At 46.0% G+C, this 19927-nt stretch overlaps 1 protein-coding gene across 1 annotated transcript in view; it reads left to right on the top strand.

The window, feature by feature from the left end:
* The window catches only part of skia (v-ski avian sarcoma viral oncogene homolog a), a 65303-nt gene that overhangs the window by 29496 nt on the left and 15880 nt on the right, over window positions 1–19927 (top strand). The window lies entirely within an intron of this gene.

Raw genomic sequence — 19927 nt, 5'->3', positions numbered from 1 at the left:
AATGCTTTCGATGTTTGCCCACCATTTAAATAAGCTGTGTAACTTCTCCCATTTTTAGCTTTGGCTTAACACCTTCCAGCTCCAGCTTGTGGCTTGTTGTAACCACCGGGTAAGTCAGGTGCAAATCATCAGGGGTGTGTGTGATAGCGTCCTAACTCTGTTGCTGCTACAGTTGAGTCGTGTGCACATACAATGCGTTGCGCTTACTACAGTATGACTAACTCTACTTTCTTTCTTTAGTTCCTCAACAGGTTCAGATATCTACTCATCTGTTTGCACTACTGTAGGCGGTTTAACATATCTTTACAACAATTTGCCTTTCATTTTTGCTTGACTTTCTCTGTGCTGAATGTATTGCAGGCATATTAAGCATTCAACAGAAGCCTGACAATTTTAGGTTTGGTTGGGGTCAGGGCGAGTCATAAATCTTAACTCTGATTTAGATTGAATGAACTGGTTTTCCTCGAGGATGCGTCTTCTTCCTCAAATTTTTAAAGCAAATTTTTCAAATAACATCGGAAAACCATCCAGATCATATCCATCACGTCTTCTGAGACAGTCCTTCTCACCTATATCCATTTTTTCCCTGTCTCATTCATCAACTCTGTCACTGATCTGGCAACATCAAAAGATTTCACAAACCTACAATTTAGAGAAATTTTCTATATTCCATTCATAATCAGTTATAAAGAAATGCAATTTCAAGACTTGGTTTCTAGTTATGTTGAGCCCCTTGGAGCTTTAAAGTCAAATCAATAGGACCTTACAATCTGCTTTCAGGTTGCATCATCAGCATAACGTTGCAATTTAGATTTTGGATTAAATTTAAACTTAATCCAAAATGAAATTTTGGAGACATGGCTTCCCTGGACATCCAGCCCACCCTGAGTCAGGAGCGCTGCCTGCAGAGAAGCTGACTGTATTTAGCGACCCTCTATAGAGGGGGCCCAGAGCCAAAGTAGGTTGAGGACAGTGCTTTTGTCCCAATTACCGCTAATCCCTTTAGCGGCAGAGAAAGTGGGAAACCCCGCTGGCTTGCTCTGAATACACAGAAAAAGCTGCAGGGTGAGGATAGCAAAGCAAATGATGATTGCACTAGGGGGGTGGGGACAAAAGGGGTTCACTATCCTAAAGAGAAGAGAAAGTCAAGACCCATCTTCTGCCTTTTGTCTTTGGGTCCCATTTGTCTTTCAGATGAAAACGTGCCATTTGCAGCCAGGCCTGAAATATGTTAAGCACTGAGACATTAGCCAGACCAATCCTGTTATGAGCTTCAGAGCCTGGGGCCCGGGGCATCGGGGGTCTAGGGGCCAGGGGAGAGCCGGGCTGGGTGGCACAATCTTCTTAAGTGATTAATCACCATGTGAAAGTGAAACTCAGTCAGGAGGGATTCTCCTCCTCATGGTCACAGCTGCAGATTGCTTCCCCGATCTCCCAGAGAAACGCTTTTCTCTCCACTAAGATGAAAAGATGGTTTTAACCACAACATTTCACTTCAGATTGAGCCAATAGAGAAATCAGTTCAGACGGGTTAGCGGAGGAGGAGAAGCTAGTCAGTTAGAACCGCCCCAGACGGAACCGCAGCAGAAAGCAGTCAGCCCCCCAGGTAACACTGTGAAGGCGGCCTTGATGCCTCAACCACAGGACTGGAGGCCCGGCGGGTTCCTTCTGGACATCAGGACAGAACGATCAGAGGAGGCGCTGGGGTTCAGGAAGCAACACGTTCTGCAGGCTCAGATCTGTCTGTCTCGCCGTCTGCTCATTTATTGCAAATGTGTGTGTGTGTGTATGTGGATGTATGTGAGTTAGGGTTGAAAAGGTGTTTGGGAGGCTCAAAGCAGGAGTGATGCTTCAGGAGCTCAAACACTTAGATGAGTTCACTTTAACAGCATCAGGAAGCCCAGCTTACACCTTTAACCCCCCACAGGAACACATGCTGGTTCACTGAAGATAGAAACATAAACTTATTTCTAAACACAGAGAAGTCATTTTTATGGATGCACAAATATGAAAACTTGGGACAATATTGATATCTGACATCAAAACTATTGTTATGGAAGTATTTACCAATATATTTTCTAATTGTTTTTATTAAATAACTCAATTAATCGCCAGAATAACCCATAAATTATTTGATTATTAAAATAATTGTTCACAACAGCCCTAATCTGAACCAGGTAGGAACTGGGCCAGGAACAGTTCAGAAAATAGACACAGATCTGGCTTGAAAGTTCTTCCTGATTCTGAACCCACTCAGTAGAAAGTGGCCCCCAGGTGTTCCAGACAGAGACACCAGGATAGAGTAACAGTTGAAGGCAACTGTTACTCTGTCCTGTTTCTAATGAAGATTGGGAAGCGTTTCTCCAGAGCAGGAGCCGAGCTTCCACTGAGTCATTTTGCAAGAACTTGGTGCTGACAATTTCCCCTTCTCTCTCTCTCTTTCATGGCTCCATGGCGTGTCCCTGCTGCTGTTTCGTCATCTCTAGGTGAGTGTCACTATGCTTTCTTCTTCTCCTCTGTCCCCTTCAGCCTCCATGGCTCCAGTCATTACAGTGTCAGGTGGCGTAGGGTTTTGACATGTTGTGGCGGTGAGATGCGGCCGCTGTGGGCCTGCATCAGGCCTGCTGCAGGTCTGCTACAAGGCTGCTGCAGGTCTGCTACAAGGCTGCTGCAGGTCTGCTACAAGGCCGCTGCAGGTCTGCTACAAGGCCGCTGCAGGTCTGCTACAAGGCCGCTGCAGGTCTGCTACAAGGCTGCTGCAGGCCTGCTGTGTGGCTTACGGTGGCCCTGCCTGCATCAGGCCTGCGGCTGCCGGCTGCAGCAGGGCCTCTGCAGGCTTGCTGCAGGGCCTGTTGCGCATCGAGTTTATAGGCTTCCTTGCAGCCTTCTGGCAGCGCCAGACGTTGTAAGCTGAGATTTGTTTGGTCGTTTTGGGAGGAACATGCGCTGCACCAGGGAGGGGAAGGGTGCGGTAGTGAAACCCCAAGTGCAGACCAACATGGGTTTAACCAAAATGGCCGCCCGCCACAGGCCTCTGTGAGATGAAGCTGGGTGTAACCGCATGCCTGCACTATCTTCTGAACTGCAGCAGTACATGCATTGACTACAAACCGTTCGGAGCACGCTCAGTGAGGCTTCGCCTGCTCCTGCTCTTTGTCTTACAAGTTTTTTTTTTGTTTTTTTTTCAAACCATCCCCGCCACTGACTTTCGGTTTGAATCACTCTGAGCTCTTCAAAGCCATAGAGCTGTGCAGATGGCCCAGCCTTGTAACAGTCATCACTAACTGAATGTTGCTGCCTGCTCCTCTAATGCCTTCCACTTGACTCATCTGCATTCAGCTGCCACTGACTGTCACTGATGGGGAGAAGGCGATTCATGTCATCTGAATTATGGGTGAAAGTTCACAGACCCACAGGGGAAGAACTTTTCATTCTTAATGGTTTGACAATGAAATCTGATCTGTGTCCCATGAATGGAACAGAGTCAGCAGGAGGAGGCTGGTTCATCCGGAGATGAATCCGTCAGGCTTCCATCCACTTCCACATTGACTGAAACACGTGACAACACACCTGCAGCAGGTGTGTTGTCAAGGCAGCAGTTTGGAATTCAGCAGAGTTTTGATACATTTAGTGAACAAAGCAGAACAAAACACTTGAACTTATTTGCTGAACCAGTGGAGGAGAAAGGAGTAGATTCTGACCTAGTCAAGTCCTCCTGTCTCTTCTGGGGAGGGCACAGTATTTCATGTGTTCCTGCCTGTTTCCTCACAGCGAAGAAACTGGCAGAAGTTGGTGAAGTTCATTTCAACTCTCTCCGTCCGAACATCTTTGATTCAATGGAGGGAGACGTCCTTCTGTCCACAGAGGGACGTCCGGCCGGACAAAGGCTCTGCTTGTCCAGTTGGGGATTCTGGGAGCTCATCTGTGGATGGGTGGGGTCAGAGTCAGCAGGTCAAGGGTCAGGGTGAACCATGTTTGTGGTAGGCTGATAGGCAGGTCAGTGCAGTTTGGTCCAGGTCAAAGCATCAGAGTTTCTTCCCCCACCTCCTCTCGCTCCTCTTCGGCCTGTGAATCCCCCTCTGCTGCTGAAGTCAGAGGTCATGTCCTTCAGCCCAGCCTGGAGTTGGTTGAGTGCCCGGTGCACAGAGGTTCTGTTGGTCTGACTACAGGTCCGGTTCTGATGCATGCTGTCAACACAGCCGGCATGGAGGAACTGAGCAGCCGTGGTTTCTCTCACATCAATAAAGATGAAGGAAATGTTCTGGGACTTTGGTTGGGCTGTTGAACTGATGAGCCCTGTCTCTTTTCTAAGAGCAGAAGCAGCTGATCGCTCTTGTGACGCTCATGGGAGACGAATCGGTCTGATGCGGCAAACGTTTCACTGGATGTTCTGCTTTTCTGTCACATAAACCACAATCACTGGAAGACAGGTCGCGACAACACACTCTGGTCATCAGTCTGAGCAGACAGTGAGTCGGACAGGATGTTAGATCCAGATCAGAGATGATCAACCAGAGGCTGCAGGGCTGCATGTTAAATATTCACTTCTTAGCTCGTTACACACTCGTTCATCATAGATCCGTCCTGTTGCAGTCAGACGCTACAGCAGCTTCAGCTGTTTTAGCTTGGAGTCTCCTGTTACCATGGTGATTCCCGCCTTTCCCAGGAAGCAGACAGAATTTAGACTTCAAACAAACACGCTGTGTGAAAGCCACAAGCTGCTGCTGGTACGTCTGCGTGTGCAGGGTGACACGTTACACGACATAAGGAGTTCTATAGGAACCTGCAGGCCTGCTGAGTGTGAGTTGAAAGGAAATGATGTGTATTTATAGTGTTTCTGAAGGCTGTTAGCCTTGCATGTCTGCAACTCACCTCTAACTTCCGCAGCTGCATGCCTGCTGCAGCTCCCAGCCCGCTGGCCTGACCACCACAACTCTTGCATGTCTTCGGCAGGCGGCGCGCCCTTGCAGGTTTCTCTATCACTCAGCTTCCATTAATTTTTAATAGCTTCCTCCGCCTTGGCACACAGTGAGCAGGAAGGAGGAGGAAGGACTTTTCCAAACGAGGGGAGGGGAAGGAGAGACAGAGAAGAGGAGGAGAGATAAGGAGGCAGGAAATTAGAGGAAGAGAGGAAATGGCTCCAGCAGCCAGGTCTGGCTCTGCTCTTTTCTATGAAACTGTCCCAGCCTGCAGCTCCTCACCTTTCTGACCTTCCTCACCTTCCTCAGGCTCTTCTTTTCACTCTGTCGCCTTGATATGTGAATAGGAAAGCTGAAGCCTGAAGGTCTTCTGCCCTCCTTTGCTCCTCTAGCTGATGCGACACCATTGATGCTGGCTGGCTTCTGTCTTCCACTTTCAACATTTCCCCCCAGTTTCCCCTAGATTGGCCCTGACCCCCAGGCCCTGACCCCCGGGCTCTAGCCCCTGGCCCCTGGCCCTCTCCTGTCAGTGGGACCTTCCTCCTGAACAGCTGGGACGGTTCCACCTCGTCTCCTGTCTGATGGAGGAAGACAGAAAGTGGAGAATGAAGCATTGCTACCAGGCTGTGTTTTGCTAGCAGAGAGCCAGGTGTAGCAGACGCTCATAAACATTAGACCCCGACAGACTGCTTTCTACCTCCCCCTCTCACTGCTCCCATCTCTGCATTCATTCTGGAATGCTTCAGCAAGAACCACAAAACAAAACAAACAAAACCAAGAAATTGGACAGAAAATCTAATTTGTCCTGCTGGGGACACAGTGGAAGGCTGTTCCCAGCTCCAGTGGAAAGCATGGGACATTTTCTGAGGTCACGAGACAGACAAGGTCTTCCCAAGCTTATTTGAATGTTAAATAGAGCAGAATTGCAATTAACTATTTCTTAAATTGGTTTTCCAAATTGGATTGGCAGAGTGTGACATGATGGAGTCCCAGTGGAGGCCAGGCCTCTCTGAAACATTGGCTCAAGCTTTCCTGATGCTGTCGTACACCACAGAAAGGTTCCGTTTCCACCAGTACATCACACAAGTGAAAGACGGCACTAAAAAGTGAGCAGATTATCTTCCTCCATCTCTCTGCTGCCTCCTGCGTCACAGCGACATGCTCTCTGCCGGCTGAGGCAGATGGCACGTGGATCTTGAAAGGGCACCGCTCACCAGTCGTCACCCAACAACCCGGCAGCACCATCCCCTCAGCCACCTGGTCCTCATGTCTGTTTGACCCTCGTGTGCAGTCGCACACGCACAGATCCACACACTACTAAGTGTGTGAAGTTCACATAATGGAATAAAATATCAACCGTCTTCTGATGCATTTCTCTTAAGTTCCTCTTAAATTCTCTTAAGTTCTTCTCATTTAGACTTGTGCAGCATGCATTCTTTGATGTGGCAGCATCCGTATCCTGATCGCAGACAGAGCTGCTGCTTAACTGACTGAAAACTCAGACATGCCCTCTAATGGAGCCATTCAGTCTGATAGATAGCTGTGCCTCAGGTGTTAATGGGTTTTGCGAACAGTTTTGAACGTACAGATAATAAACCTGTGAAACTTTAGTAGTAGTGGAAAACCACAGTAATGGTAATAATTTTTGTTTCTGGTGATGGTGTCCGTGCATTTCACAAGAGATACTCAACTCTAAGATTGTGTCTAGTTCTTTTCCCAGTTTTTCTTTTCCTGAGGCGTGTGGGCTACCTTGTTGTGGAGTTTCAATAAGACTTGCTTGTTCCAAAACAGATGAGGGGTGTTGCGCCGTCCACAGGCAGAGAGAATGAGCTCATTGTTTATAGTTGAACCTGGTGCTAATCTTTTCTGAAACACTAACAGCTGCCTGCCTGCTGCCCGTCTCCTCCCTCCCCCCGTAGCCCGCCCACCATCACTGTTTTAGTCTCAACTCTGCTCAGACTCCTAAACACCAACCAGGCGCCTGATGATTGCCAACCTTCCCACTCAGAGAACCATCAGCTCCAACCCGGCGCTCTGCCCAAATCTAATCTACGCAATGAAATCGATTACTGTGGGCTGACTGGCCAGTGTTGGGTTACCTTCCCTAACACTGCCCACCGTTTGGGGGGGTTTCAGACCTTGGGGGTTGGGTCAAACAGTATGTATACATATAGACTCCTGTTCATTATTCACAATATAGAATGAAAATGTATTGCTGTGGAAAATAAAAACATCTTTTTTTGAGATGGAGTGGTCCAGTCCACCCTGGCTCTACCATCCCGACTGCTGAAGACTGATCACTGCCAGGCAGTTTTGTAAAACACTGGATATATACCTAAATACTAAAAAAGCCTATAAGGACTTTTACGTAATTTCCTTTTCATATATTTGTATTTTAATGTTTTGAGAGCAGGGTGAAAACAAAGTCTTAAGTTTCTGGCCTGTGAATAAAGCTGGTTCTGATTCTAGTTTAGTTTAAAACACACATGAAAGAGAGAAAACAGATTTAATAACAATCAAAAATAATAAAAAAATATGAAAAAATACACAATCTGGTCATGTTTTATAAAATATGTACGTTGCATAAAATAATGGTAAATTATTTAACTGTTTACCATAACTTACCATAATGAATCAGCACGACCACAGGTTTCCAAAAATACAATAAAATAGGTACAGTGACCCAGCAGGAATGAAGGGCTAAATAAGAAAATCTGCTTGCAAAGCTGGAAGTGGCCAACTAGTTTTAAATTTCATTTGAATTTATGCTGATTTAGAGCTGAATATAGGCTGACGAGTTAGACAGGAGTATCAGGCTAGTCCACTGGACGGAGTGGACCAAAGCTGCAGTTCAGCCAGTTAATTCAAAGTGTTATCCTTCCTTATTGGATTAAGATGAGGAGTTTCCGGTGTTTTCAGGTATGCCAGCTCATCCTACGGTCCTTCTTTGGTCTGGTAGCTGTTGACTTCTCTGCTCTTCTTTGTTTGTGGTCTTCCTACCTTCTTCTCTGTGGAACTCCAATCACTCTGAGAGGAAGTGATGGAGAAGTAAAAGAAAAGGCAGCTTTCTCTTTTACACTTCCTTGACTTCTCAGCCCACATCTTGTTTCGGAGGATTCAGTTATCAGAGTGAAAAAGAAAGAGGAGTCAGGGGGAAGAGGCACACTGAAGAAAGATTATAGCTGGTGGAAAATGTCCAGACCTGTCAGTTCCAGCTGGAAACAATACTTTGATTTCCCCTCGCCTCTGATAGAAAGACAGATGTTCTCCACTCAGAGCAACAGACAGATGTTGAGTCTTCCTGCTCACCAACCAGCCGCCCACCCAGCCACCAGCCAGTTATAATTGTATCTTTTTGTTTGTTTGTTTTTTTCAGGAAATGACTTTGAACTTCAACTGGCTGAAAGTTTATTAATTTTTCTCAGTCTCTTCCTCTACTTGATGGAAAATGAAAATAGAAATAAGGAAATACGTGAACTCATATCTGTTCTAAGTTGGTCTGCTTTTATCAGCTAACATTATGAAAGTTACGCTTCAATAAAATGTATACAACTGTTCAAAATAAAAATGCCAACTAATTTTAATGTATAAAAAAAACAAACAAACTCCCCCCTGAAATATCTTTCTGGCATAAAAAAGTTAAGGGTGTCTAGTGTCCTCTGACCCCCTAACCAACAGACTGCTCACTGACCAGCTGTGCTCTCCAACCAACTTCTTCATCTGGAGCTGGTCTGCTCCAGATATAATCGGCTTCCAGTTTTGGTTTGAGGAAGTCATGTTTTCACTTGTACTGTCCAGATGAACAGTGACTGTGATGCACAGCACTGCAGAAGCCACGGAAAAACGTCTGTCTGCCTCAAACATGGCAGATGAGTGTGATGTGAGGATGAAGGAGGGTGGAAATGCAGTTTGTAAATGCAGTTATGTAACTGAGTCCTGGTTTCAGAGCAGATCAAACACAGAGATGTTCACAGCAAAGAGAAGGAAGTCATTTTTGCAGTCCTGCTGTTAGTTCAGGGTTTCTAGTCAGAGAGAGTAACGGTCATAATGGCCAGAGCCAGACAGGACAGCAAGGCCACTCTTCAGCTCAGGGAACATGTAAAGTTGGAGGAGGGCTGCTGACAGACGGCTGACTCTGTCCAGAGACAGCTGATAGAACCTCTGTGACGTCTTCTGCCAGAGTCTGTCTCCCTGACTCTCATCTCCATGTCACGTAGACTTTTCCCACAGCCTCCATCAGCGCTCCCTTCCTTCCTTTCTCTCTGTCCCAACCCACAGATCCCAGAGGACGTGGGTTGGCCTGGGGCTGATGGTCTTCAGCAACAGCTGGCGGGCCGATGGATTGACGGGCCGATCTTGACTAGCTGATGGGTTGACAGACCAGCAGGGTGATGGTTTGACAGGCCCAGGGTTTGATGGACTGGCAGGCTAGCGGGGTGATGGGCTAACAGGGTGACGGGCCTGGCACTGCTCACCTTCTGCTCACAGGAACTGTAGACAAGGGATGTGCTTCTAGTTGAATCTGTGCACCTCATTAAGAACCACTCATCTTTGACGAAAGCTCTTTAAGTGTTTGCACTGAGTGAGTTCTTCTTTAATCAGACCCCAAGCTGGTTAACTCTAGCTCTTCCTGTTTAACAGCAAATAATGCATCCTGAAGTCCCTGTACACCAGGATCAGGAGAGGACAGGGTTGCCATATTTATGTTTGGTCATTGGTTACACCTTTACTATTACTGTTTACTTTTATTATCACAAAAATAAAATGGTCTCATTCGTTTCCAATTGTACAGATATATAAACTGTATAATTGCGCATAACAGTACTGTCCAACAATGTAGATATATGTTATGCACATACAGTGTAACCTGATCCTAATAATAGAAAATATTCTAGTTCTGATTGTAATGACATCAGAACCAGACTAAGTGTTCGGTCCTCTGTAAGTGGAGCTGGTTTTGAGTGAAAACATATTTTTGTTGTGATCCAATTTACATGTCTCTAGTGATCGGAGTCTCTCACACCGGAGCCAAAAGGAGAAAACGTAAGCATTCAGAACCAAAAACAAAATAATTAGCTTTCCATTATTTTTCTATTTGAAAATGAGCACAAAGAAGTTTTCACTTCTTCCTACAGTTCTTGTAGTCTTTAGGTAGTGTAATGCGTTTGGTAGTGTATGTCCAGCTGTCTGTCTCAGAGCTGCTAGAGGGAATGTCGGCAATTCATATGAAAAGCTGAAGCACAGAGCCTGTATTTAATGTAGGGTAAACATGTCTAGATTGTATGCTGGCCTGGAAAATGGTCGTACATTTCTAGACTTTTTTGATGTAAATTACAACATTGAATGATTTTCAAGAAGCTGATGGAAAAGTATTAGACACAACAGGACAAAAAGGTTGAGATATCACAGCTACAGTCCCCACCAACCAATCTCAAACATCCTGCACTGGAATGAGCAAAGGACAAGCAGCAGAGACCTCGATGGGTCACATTTTGCTCCCAGTGGGTTGACAGGCTCTGGGATGATGCTTCTGTCCTCACTAATCCTGCTGTTGGCCTGCGGTGTGGAAAGGCCTCCTGATCAGTTCTGTTTTCTGCAAATGTACGTTAGCATGTGCTCTACACTTTCATGCAAGTTTGCATGGGAATCAAGAGTTAAAATTTATTAAGGTAAAAAAAAAGTTTTCATTGGACTGAGAAAGTCTAGTGGAAGACTTGAATGTCTTGCCAGAACACCTGAAAAACTGCTGATCAGGACCACAAAGGTTTACAGGACAGTGTGATGAATGACTCAAGACTTCTGCAGGGCGCCATGCACCACAGAATGTGAATGCCTGTTTTATCTCTTTTGTTTTCCACGGATTCCAAGGCACTCTGACATGTGTGGGTTTCATTAAGAGTTTTCATGTTAAGGGAATGTCTTGGAGGGAAGTTTTCCTTGTTGCTTCTCTGGCCAGGAAACGTCAAACTCTTGAGATTCGTCATTTGTCCCATCTGGCAGCTCGAGTGGAGGGTTTGGACGGGGCTTAGTGCTTACATAACTTAAACAAATATCTGACATTTTAGGGGATTACCTCATAGGAAGGGATGAAAACTGCTAGGTTCAACTTGCTTTTATGCTGGGATGCAGCGGCGCTAAAAGATTTTGTGTCGCTTTATGAAACGCTGGATCTTCATTTTCCATCGTAATTACACCAGAATAAAAAGTCATCGAACAAAAAGTGGTTTAATCGTCACTAAGAACTTGTGCACATGCGGAGGAGAATTTACAGCAAGCTCAGAGGGGTTTTTTCTCTCGACTCTCCCTGCAGCTTTTAAAAGTCTTGTGGTCGAGCTGGAAGTGCTCTAAAATTGGGCGTGAGTAGCTCACGGAGACGGAGGGAACAAGGAAAAAAAAACCTGCTTTCGCACATGCCGAGTAAATGATGGATTTTATTTGGCCTCTGTTTGCAGAGCCCCAGCTCTGCTTTGTTGGACTGTTTTGTCGGTTTCTATGGTGAAAAACACAGCCCATGCCAGACACTGAGTTGTAGAGGGAATAAAAAAAAATTGAGAGAGGGAAACATGTGTGGGGCTGGGATGAGGAACGGTGGAAATTTGATTCCAAGAATTCAGAGGGTGTGGAATCACAAGCAGCGCGCCACACCGCGCCACGCCGCGCCACGCCGCGGCAGACAGAAAGTGTGCAGCAGAGCAAAGCGAGCTCAACCCGTTCAGAACCTGCATCAGAATGCTGAGACAGCAGCCGGGACGTTTGGGTCGCCCGGGACGGTGTGTGCGTAACTAGCGCAGTATGGGAGAATCAGCTGAATTCTATTATATGGTTTTACGAGCTCGTTATTCGCGCTCATCAGTTGTGCAAATACCAAGATTGCTCGTAAAAACAGAAGAGGCTTTTCCAGTTTCAAGCGGGCTGCTTTATTTAGTATTTTTGAGCTTCTTTTCAAAGATAGAAAGAGTTGGGTTAGAGTCACAAATTCCCCATCAGCCCAGAGAACCAGAAAGCGAGACATGGTGAGGCCCGGCTGTGAGCTGAAGTCCAACCGCCTCGCTGCTGTTAAACACTGATCCCACATTTCAACAGGAACTCATCCCGTTTCCTCTTCATGAATGAAAGATGAGGTGCATTAACACTCACCGACAAGTGATTGATTTTGTGTGTGTGCATGTGTGCGAGGTGAAGAAGAGATGAGGAGTGTTGCTGTGTCAGATTTAGATTGATGGGCAGCATTTTATTTAACAGATTGAAGTGGGTGAAAGGTCAGAGCTGGGTGCTTCCATTTTCTTGATTGGTGTGTGTGTGTGTGAGAAAGCAGATGTTTTGGTTGAATCTTAGTAGGTGTGCTGCATCTGCAGCTGCATCAAGCCTTCCTTTTCTTGTCGGCGTTGGCAGGCCCGTACCTGCTCACCTGCTATCGCTTCATCTTTCCACAGCTTAGCGAGTGGTATGCAACTCACCTGCAGAGAAAACACTCCCACACTCTGACTGGGCCAGCGCACACACCGTTTGTGTGTGTGCGTGTTTCTGTGTGTGTTTATTGGCACAAGGGATGGCACAGTTACAGAGTAAAGAGGTAATGCAGTCGGTACATATTGGCACACAGGACTGCACGTTGGTGCAGGCAAACACACAAATATATTTACACTTCTCACAGCAAGTGTTGCCCGTCTGCAAACAGGCGGGTTGACTCACTTGTAGTCTCCCACTCTTTCACGCACACGCACACACACAATCTGGACAGATACACGGGCACACAGTTGTCATGCTGACCAAAAACGCAGCAGTGCGGCTGTTGCTGGTAGCAGGTCACAGTGACCCCAGCTGCTGTCTGTGCTTCGTGGGCCAGTCAGCTCTCTGTGACATGACCAGGAGCTGCTCTTCTTCTCCTGCCTCCTCAGTCCGCCGCTTCGCAGTCCTGTGTCCAGGACTGGCTTTCCGTCTCCCTCCGGTGACCCCAGGAAGGGAAGAAGAATGAAGTGATGAGAACTTTTTTTGAGTGTTGCTAAATATGTTTGTTATTTTGTATTTAGGTAATAATGACAGAGTGCTGACTTCATTAAAGTACCTGAGTCTAACTCTGGTGTATAAATCATTCAGGAATCAACAGACCTTTACAGTCAAGAGATGGGCCAGTTGATCGTTTAGAGAATCTTTTTCTCTAAACAAAAAAGATTCAGCCTTTTTCGTGTAGAGATGCACCAGCCCCAGATTTTGGATTCTTATCTACCTGTGTTTACCTCAAAAAAGAAATCCTTTTCTCATCAGACTGTGCTGCATATTCCTGGTGGGATCATGCAGACTCTGGAGGAGGATGCAATGTCTCTGGTCAACACTGAATGGTCCCGAGTAAGGAGAATTGATCGTTAGATCTGATAGTTTTCATTTATAGTTTCTTGAACAGAAGTTGACTTTTTCCGCACATGAATCCCGTAAGGCAGGCAGTCAGACGGAGAGCCATGCCCTGTTTCCAGACCTGAGCCAATCAGGGCCATTCTGAAGCTAATGGGCTGTGACTCCAGAAATGTGTGCTGGTGGCGAGGGCATGGCCGCCGGCCCACATGCGTCTGTGTGGCTGCCTCAGAGTTAACACATCCACCAAACACATGCTGATTGATGGGAACAGCAGCGCTCCAGCGTTCCGGCCCCTTCATACGGAAGCTGGAAGCGGCCCCAGCCCCACATGTGCCTCTGCAAGTACGCGCTAGCTTCTTCAGTTTGCTGTGGCAACAACAACAAGCTGCAAGTCCTTTCAAGGTTTATTAATGTGTTTTGCTCTCAGCCTTCAAACCGGTTCTTTATTAATCTTTTATCACCTGCAAATAGGACTTGGCTGGTGGGTAATTACAGGGTTCCTGAAGGGAGACTCACTGTGAAGATGCAGAATCACACAGAGAGTTGAGGAATGTTTCAATATGTTCTTGGGATTTTTGGGGGGATTCTGCTGTGAGATGGAATAAAACTGTTTCCTTTAAGAAGAAACAAGCCGCCCGCTTCTCCTCTGCTTCCCTCTCAACATGTTTTCAGTGCAGCCGGCTCCCCTCAGGCACACACTTAATGCATAACCAATTATTTTAATTAAGACGGATTCCAGCAAGGAACAAAGTGCTATCCCAACACACACACACACACACACTCACACGCACAGAAATGGCAGCTTGGTATCATCTGTTTTCTCTTCCTGCTGTATCGCTCTTTCATCCCTTCTCTTTGAGCTGATGTCCTCCTGAGCGTGCTGCTTGAGTCAAATGCTGAAAAGTCACAGTACCGACCCGAAGAGCTTGACCCCACCTGCTCTCTGAATGACCCCAGACTCATTCAGCCTCTTGTGCTTTTTCCTTTAGTTTTTACAACTACTTGTCTGTGTCGTGTCTCTGCACCCCTTCTCTACACACCCAGCCCCCACTCCTAACTCCCTCGCCGCAGAATGCAACAGAACAACAAACCCAAATAGTGGCTATAAACTTCAGACTTTTTTATGGCAGGGGTCTGGTTGCTCACCTCTGGGTGAACTCTTCTGATAGACACTTCTATGCTCTCCCATTGGAGCAGAAAAACAAGCCAACCCCAACTTCACCCTGTCCCTGTCCTTTGGGTGACTGCAGCAGGACAGACGTGTCCTTTATTCCCCCTGGTTTACCAGCAGGTTTTGACCAATTTGTTCAGCAGGAACTGGTTCTGGTCCCAGCTTCCTGCCACCGAGAGGAACGTCAGAATTTGTTTACTTCATAACATCTGCAGCGCAGACATGTTAGGAGATGAATAGTCAGCTCAGGAAAAGCTTTAACCTCTGAACCATGGCCTGCCTCGTGACCTTTAAATAAGACTCCTTAAAAGTCTCTAGTTCTCTAGGTCTGAAACAATAGAGAAAAATGTTGTCTTGGATTCTTTTCCTTTTTACATTTTCTAATGAACAACAATCTTGTTTGTTCAGGTTAAATCAGACCTGAGCTTTTATTACGTCGTAACATAATATGTAGTTATTATGTCAGAGGGACATTTTACTTCTTCACAATTTTGTTCAATTCTTTCAGCTCCAGGTTTCAAGTAAAAGTTTTACTTGAAGGTGTCGATCGATCCTGTCCTATTATCTACAGTCTTTACTGATTTCTGTAAAGCCTTCCCCATCTACTGTATTTTATAAATGGAAGGATATTGGTAATCACTGGTTTCCTGTCTTTATGGACTCAGCAGGACTTTCACCTGATGCCACGAGGCGAGGTTCTGCATTTGTGCTCATTGGAGAATACCTCTGTGATTTGGAGGTCTTTGGTCGTTGGAAGGCTGTGATGGACCATCTGACCCGACACATGCAGGCTTTCTACCTCACTGAGGCTTTCTGCAATTCTTAACAAATATATCTTGACGCTTACTTGTACTATTAGTTAAGATATGGTTATTCAGCATTTGGTTTTCATTTTCCATACAGAGTTGCTAAAAGGTTCTGGGATTCAGCTGACAAACAGCTGGTTGGTTGGATGGAAAGTTTCTTGTTAAGATGTTAATCTGCTCAACAGGCCATCTGCCACTGTTTGGGATTAAATGTGACCATGCAGCACGTGAGTCAGACATTCACATTAATGCTCACAGATGATTCAGTGCACCAGTGCTGAGCAGAGTGAGATTAGGGAATGCGTCTTCAACCTGCCGACTAGTTGGCCCCACTGGTTCCCACCTGCCGCCCACAACTAAAGAGTCATGATTACTATTTTATTATAGCATGTCAGTATTCTGATGCTATCAATAGAAGTTAATTGACTGACAATTGATTCACAATAGCGCTCCCCTCCTCAGCGCGGCTCCTGGGAGAGAATCCAGCGCTCATTGATTGGTTCCTCCTGAATGGCCCTAATGAGGCCTCCACCTTTCACAGCCTGCACCACAGAGACATCACTGCTGGGTTTGAAGGGATTTATCTGCTGTCCCTCAGACCTGGCCTCTTACCTTGTTGACAACGGACAGCCATGCAATGCCAAAGTTCTCTGGAGGAAATGGACACAGAGGACTTTGGGCTTCGAATCTCATTTTCGTTCATGACTTTGACCACTATTACGTGCTACAAAAACTTTAATAGAAGAAGATATAAAAACCGTATTGAGCAGATTCGTCCAGTCTTCCTGGTGTGACAGCTCATTGACATCAACGTCACAGTGCATCCAGCTGGCAGTCCCAAAGCAGAAGTTTAGCCCTGAAGCTTCCAGAAGGCTACACACTTCCTGGTATCTGCCAAAAGCCTTGGGACCTTGATAGACTTCAGAAATGTTTCTTTCAGAATATCCGGCTATTTTACTGCAATTCCTCTGATTGCACCTCATCCCTTCACTGATTGTGGAAACAGTAAACCTGGAATGGTCTTGACTCAGTAACAGCTGTCACATGAAAGAGTGTTACGTTGAGTCTGGACTGGTCCTCAATTTCTCTCTGCTTTGCTCCCACCCACTGAGCCTTTCTGTTCCCTTTAGCACACCTCTATTTTTACCCTCCAAACCCAAACACAGCAGTGGAGTCGAGCTGGCCCGTTTCCAGGAATTTGTGCCTCTGCTGGTAAAATGGTTGAGGAGACTGATTGGAAGAGGACCGGCTCCCAGCTGGCTATGGGGCATGCAGAACATCATTAGTGCCAAGTGTCTGAAAGCTGTCGAAAACATTCCTGTCACAGCGCAACTGGAGTGCTCCCTAACAACCCGGCGCATTATGCTGCTGCTCCTGGAGCAGGCCGCCAGGCTGAGCCCCGCAGCAGCCGGCTCGTCTTCGCTCACCTCCGTCGCTCGGGTCTAGAGGCCTGAAAGCGAGCTGCTCACCTTGGGGAGAAAGAGGAAGTGTGTGACAGCTGTTGGACCCTACCCAGACTTTTATTATCATCGTGAATATTGAATCCAGGAGCAGACAAAGCTCACTCTGCTCTCCACAGTGCTCCCCTGTGGGTTGAGTTTTTAAAGTGTTAGAGCCGACTCCCGGTTGCCAGCTAATGATGGTAATATTTGCGGTTTCCTGTTGCAGTGTTACGGGAACATGATGTTGTCTGTTTTGTCAGAAATCTTCGAGATGTACAGTTCAGCCTGTGGAGGACATGACCTAATGTCTCTCACTGAAGCACTTCTCTTTTTCTCACAAAGCAAGTGCTGACTTCCTGTCTGCTGTGCTCGTTGAAAGGAGCCAGTAGCACGGCATTAAATGCAACATGCTGTTAGAAAGGCTTCTGGCTCTGACACAAATTCTGCCTTTCTAGAAAAAAAGAAGAAGAAAGCATTCAAGTACATTTAGATGCAATGAAGTACAGCACTGGTGGTACCACTGCTGCACCTGCTAAATGGGACAGGAAGTGGGAGGACGGTCTGATTCGAGGCAATTTAAGTGCTGTTCTTCATCCTGGATTGCATCCCCATGCCCCACCATCCTAAGCCCTCCACCATGATGAGAGGAGGCCTGACCATCTACAGTGAGATGGGTTCTCTGGTTTTTCTTGTTCTGCACATAGTTTAAAGTGGCTGGGAAAACGTTTTGGTCTATTGTTAAAGATTTGATTCAAACCAAGGCTGCACAACGTAAAACATACACTGTGTATGAGTAATAATGGCAGTGTGTCCAGAATGAATATCACCAAAATCTCCATGGACAGCAATATCTGTTGGCTGCAATATTGGTGACATGAATTCACACTTTCATTGCAAGTGTTTGTCAGACATTCTGGGTAGTTCATGTTAAAGGTCACAAAGAGAAATGCTACCAGGATAAATGGGTTTGCAAAGTTGACGTATTTACCAAAGAGTCAACACAGAGTGAAGTCTGTGCTTATTAAAGGTTTTCAGAAAGATTCCATCAGAACTGGGCAATAAAACAGTAGTAACATATATTTTTCCTCGCTAGACATAGAAAGGGTCGATATAGAGTAGACTTTGAATATACACAAAGGATGAACAGCCTATGCTAATACGAGTTGCTCCTCACTGAACCAGACACGTGGCTGGAAGGAACAGAGTCAGGCAAAGTTTGGTTGACACAGTCAATGATGCTAATGGCTAATGCCAGTCCAGCTGGGGGAGTACTGCTGAAACAGCATTCCCCAAATTGGAGACGGTGTCTGTTTTATTTAGCCTTTATCTTTGAAAGGTGCCAACATTTGCACCAAGGATATAAAGATTTTTTTGGTCTTTTTAGATTTCTTCTTCCATATTCCTAAAGAAATGCAATATTTATTAGTGAAAGGCAAATTTTTGAGAATGTATTTATTTATTTGACATCAGGAAAAGAACGTTCATTTCCATTCGGTTCTCCTGTAATTCTTGAAGGTTTTACTTTAAAACATACCTCTTATATGCAGTTCTATGGTGTTTAACGACATTCTCAACATTTTTAAATACATTTTTGAAACCAAAAATTAATAATGTATTTTCAAATATTGACAATAATAGTGATTTGATTTATAGTGTTACATATATGCACATGGACATCGCCTGACGATGATGGTGGCTCCATTGGAGCTGGACTCTCTGTCCCGTCACCGTGTCTCCGTCCTGCAGAGCGTCCTGTTCTCCTCCGTCTCTCCTCATAGTCACCAGTGTTTGCTCCTCGGCAGCCATGGCTCCGGGAGAGTGTGCTTCTCCACGGCAGATGATCGACTCAGCTTGCTGCTCTCTCTGACCCCACATGTCTGCACATGCATTAGTGCAACCACACTCGACCCACTTAACACGCCGCTACAACAAACACGGCCGTCAATAGAAACAGCCGCCTTTTTATGCGGCATATAGTGAGCTGCTGTCCCACTTGTGAGGGGCCCAGTGTGCTGAGCGCTAGTGTAAAATGCGGGCAGCGCCTGGTTAGGATGGTGTGGTGTCAAGCTGACAGTTTGACCTCATCTTACCACAGAGACAGGAAGGCGAGAGAAAGAGTGCAGCCTGTGGCCATCAGAGCGCTGCGCGCTCAAAGGGCGGCTGTGTGTGAGGTGAAGGTGGACGGCTGGTTGGAGAGGAATGCTTTATCCGCACCTCATCTTACTGGTTCATGTTTACATACACGCTAGAGATTAATATCAAATATTTTGAAAGGATGAGCCAGAATTCCCACCATCGCCGTCAGGTTAAGATTGAATGCAATGATCTGGACGACTTTAACCTGCTGAGCAACATTTCTCTGCTCAGCCGTAAATTCTGGAGAGGAAGGTTTAGTTCTCAGGTTGATGGGAAGGACAGCAGCTTGTTTTTTTTTTTTTTCTTGTTGAGATATTACGAGCCTCTCCAGTCCCAGGAACAACCTTTGTAGCTTGTTGTCTCTGTTTGTCCTGGTTTGTAGAGGCAAGATTTGGTCCTGGCCACTGCGTCCGTCAGTGCTGACCTGTTCTGGAGTTAATGGCCCAGTCGGGTCGCTGCCTGCTGGGCAGTCCCGCTTCGAGCCACAGGATTTCCTCCTGGATGTTTGCTTCATCTCCAGTCAGTGTGGCTGCTGCTCTCACAGGAAGAGCACACGTTTGCACACAGCACCAAAACATTTCCACTCACCAAATTAGAAATACTACTGTATGCGTTTCCCATTAGAGTGTTTGCTATAAACAGAGATTCTCCCTACCGACCTGGAGCGTCACACACGTTCATTCATTTCGGTTGAGTGAGCTCCACCTGAGGGAGGGAGGCTCATCTGAACGCCACCGCCCACCCAGACTCACACCTTCCCTTCACCGTCCCGCACACTGACACAGGCTTGTTTATGAGCTCTCCTATTGGTCCCTCATGAGTCTTTTTACTGATGCAGTCACTCTGCACTGCAGATCAGACCCTTTTGATCCCAGCCCTGTCCCACTAACATCACAAACATTGCATATTTTCTTCAATTTATTACACTAAAAACAATAACAAAAATATTAAAGCATGCAAGCATTTTTGAGAAGAACAGAAACTATACATTAAATAACCTTACTGTTCAGATAGCACTGGGCTTTGTTGCTCTTAATAACCACTAACACTTCTTCTTTCTGTTTTTAAATGACCTTCATTTATGGAGATAGTATTGTGGTA

The sequence above is a fragment of the Poeciliopsis prolifica genome, unplaced genomic scaffold (genome assembly GCF_027474105.1).
Source record: "Poeciliopsis prolifica strain line A6 unplaced genomic scaffold, Auburn_PproV2 SCAFFOLD027, whole genome shotgun sequence".
Classification (NCBI taxonomy): domain Eukaryota; kingdom Metazoa; phylum Chordata; class Actinopteri; order Cyprinodontiformes; family Poeciliidae; genus Poeciliopsis; species Poeciliopsis prolifica.
Note: the sequence above shows the minus strand (reverse complement) of the source record. Positions and strands in the feature narration are given on the sequence as shown.